This window comes from Athene cunicularia, assembly GCF_003259725.1.
Source record: "Athene cunicularia isolate RWA chromosome 25 unlocalized genomic scaffold, athCun1 chr25_part2, whole genome shotgun sequence".
Taxonomy (NCBI): domain Eukaryota; kingdom Metazoa; phylum Chordata; class Aves; order Strigiformes; family Strigidae; genus Athene; species Athene cunicularia.
Window position 1 is genome coordinate 158,574 of NW_020799135.1, and position 3,327 is coordinate 161,900.

Sequence of the window (3,327 nt, forward strand, 5' to 3'; positions counted from 1 at the left end):
CGGGGCACGGCGCTGCCTCCTCCGGCGCTGCGGGGTCCGGGCCGCCCTCCCCCGCTTCCTCTGCGTGCCCAGCGCGGGGGAACCGAGAGCGGGAGTCTGGGGCCCGCGGGACGGGTCGGGCCCGGTTCCCTCCCCTGGGGCTGTGCCAGCCGCTCGGTTGCTTCCAGGTCTCGGGGTGAGACCGATGCTCGGGACCGCGCCGGTGTGGCGGCCGCTGTGCGTGCCCAGGGCCGTTTGATTGGCTCCAGCTCGCGTCACCCCTTCCCGGGCGCTCAGGGATGTGTGCCAGTGCGGTACACGGGAGGGAGGCCGGCTCGAGGGACGCTGTCTGCCCCCAGGTGGTGTGACCCCTCGCAGGGATGGGTCACCGGCTGCGTTTGGAGGGATCTTTGGCCCCCACAGTACCTGGGTGTGCCCTCCTGCTGCCCTGCTTTCAGCCCTGCCTGTGCTTCGATGCTTTGGAGGAAGGCAGGAGGTGAGGATCCAGAGCAGACCCGGCTATTGCGGACAGGGGTAGATATTCCCCCTTGCAGGTCTTTGCCTTCCCCCCCGGCCATGCGTTGTGTCCGTCCGTTGCAGGCTTGTCCCTGCTTCTCGTTTGAATCTCAGACGGGGTCACCAACATGCTGTGCTGGCCTGGGGAGACTCTGGATGCAGGTTCCAAGGAAATGTGACCCAGGTCCGGCCTGCTGGGTTGGTGCTGCGGAAGCCTGCGGGCAAAGGGCAGCTCCCGGCAGTGCTCCCCTGGCCTTGTCCTGTTCCAGAGGGGTCGAAGACACCATCTCTTCCCAGCTGAGCAGGGCCTGAGGATCCACCCACAGCCCTGTGGTGGGGAGCACTGTGGCTGGGCCGCCTCTGCCCCCAGGAGCTGCGCAGGGCAATCTCCCCCCCACTCAGAGGGGACACAACTTGCTCCCAAGGAGGCTTTGGCAAGGCTAAACGCCCCAAGTTGGGGTACTGATCCTCGTTCCCTGCCGCCAGCCTTGATCCCTGGCATTGAGAGGGCCTCGTCGCTACCTTTGCTCGGCAGTGACCTGGCACTGTGCTGCCAGGCCCTGCCCAGGGCCGATCTGCACTGCTGTTCTTGCCAAGTGGGGCCTTCCTTATCTCACTGCCTCCAGAGCTAATCACGTTAGCGCCTGCCTGGGCTCCGGCGCAGGCTTTGCAGGCCCCAGATAAGGGCATGATTGCTGCGAGGAAGTAAATTGTGTTTGCTGCTTTATGCTGCTCGGCTGGCCCATCCCCGACTGCATCGGCTGGGCAGTGGGGGTGGGAAGGGCTGCTCATGCTTCACTTGCCTTGTTTTCCCCTTGCAGAGCTTCCTGCCCCTCCTGACTCCCCTCTAGTAGCCTCTTTCCACAACTCCCTTATTCACTGCTCCCCTGGGGAGGAGGGGGCTCTGCCTGTCCTTCTATGTCAGGGGGTCAGCCAAGGGGGTGGCAGGAGGGGGCAACTTTGCCCTCTCCCCTCTTGCATGTGGCCTCTTGGGGATGGTTTTGGGGCTGGGCAGGGATCAGCTCTGACACATGTCTTGGGTCATGGAGTGACTCTTGGCCCCTGACAACCGTTTGCTGATGTGGGCAAGGTCTGAGCAGAGCCAGGCTTGTCCTCATGCTCCTGCCCCAGCACATGCCAGCTCCATCCTTGGATGGGAAGCAGGAGGCTTCCCTGGCTCTCTCACCCTGTGTATCGGCAGCACGTTGTGCGGCTGCTATGGCCCCATCTGCCTGCGGTCAGCAAGGAGGAGCAGGGTCTGCCTCTTGGCGCCAGGGCCACCGCCTCGGCGGTCCGGGGCAGGGCTGGCTAACTCCCTGTTTGTCCCCGAACCGCAGGTCGGAGTGCCAGACGAGAGGGGCTGTGCGCTTCTGTTCCCTGCCCGGGGCCTGCCCTGCCCTCCGCCGGCGATGGAGTACGTGGTAAGGACTTCGGTGGAGGGCTAGGTGGCTTCGGTGGTGGATCCTGCCTCCCCTCTCTCCCTGCTGGCAGGGCCCCAGCCTCCTCCCCAGGTCTCTGCTGGCATCTCCCAGCCCTGCTTCTGAGCGGCGGAGAGGTCGCGTGCAGGATCAGGTAGATGCTGTGTGATGCTATTGTGATGTCTTTTGGGTAAAAAAAACAACCATTGGTTGCATTTGAGTGTTTTTCTTCACTTTTCCCCCTGCCCTGGAGGCTTGGGGTTGGCTCCACTGCAGCCGCTGTCAGATTGAGGGGGTCTCCTGCCCCAGGCAAGACGTGTACGTGCGGCAGCGGCCGGCGCGCCTGCTCCTCACTGTGATTTCTTGCCAAACCACTGGCATGTTCCAGGTCTCTGACTCAGCTCCCAGTTTGTGTTTCCTGGGAGGATGTCAGGCTCTGGCCCGGTAGCAGGGCCCCGAGCGTCCCCTCTCTGCTCCTCTTTCTCTCCTTGGGCCGTGCGTGAAGTCTCAACCCCAGGCATCCAAAAGTAGCCCACGTCCCTCTGCCTCTCCCACGCGTGGGGAGGATCCGGTGCTTCTCCTTGCTGCTGGGGCATGAGGAGCGGCTGGGCCGGGACGTGTCCCCGGAGCTCGGGGGCGGTTGTTCTGGCTGCTCCGCTGTTGGAGCTCGCTGCCGGCCTCTCTGGCAAGGGGAAGGTCTGCTGCCTGCTGGATGGGGCTCAGGGGCTGCCTGTTCAGGCAGGGCTGTTGTTCCTTGGTTCTGCACGCGTTTTGGTTTGGATTCCGTGCTCTGAACCCGCTGGGAAGGGGTCTCCGATGCCCTGGAGTGGGCTCTGGAGCTGGGGGAGCCGTGGCAGTGGCACCTCTGGTCTCTCAGGGCTGGGAGCAGCAATGTGTCTTGTCACCAGCCGGTGCAGGCTGGCAGGGTGATGTGGGCCGGCTGGCCTCAGGAGGTTCTGATAAAATCAGAAATTGTTCCATGTTATAAAAGCAGAGGCCTGTCTGAGCAGGGGGCTGTGGCTCCTGGGGCGTGCCAACCCCTCGGTGCATGTTGGGGACGGCTGCTCTGAGCCCTGTCTCCTGTCTGGGCAACAGCCAGGCCCTGGCATGGTGGGAATGGGCTGAGGAGACACCCCCCACCCCTCCCCTGTGCAATTGCCTCCTGCTCTTATACCGGCAGGGCCCTGGGGAGGTGTTGGGCTCACAGAGCCTGTGCTGGGGGGACCCCACATCTCAGCCCTCGTGGGCAAACCCCACTGCCCTGCACCCATTCGACGCCGCCCAGCTGGGCTCCCCCCGGCAGCCGGGGGCTGTGGCTGGCCCCTCACGGGGCTGGCGGCTTCCTGGCTCCCTGGCCCCGGGCTTCCTGCTTTTCTTTAGAGCAGCAGCACTGCTGGCCACGGGAAGGTCACAG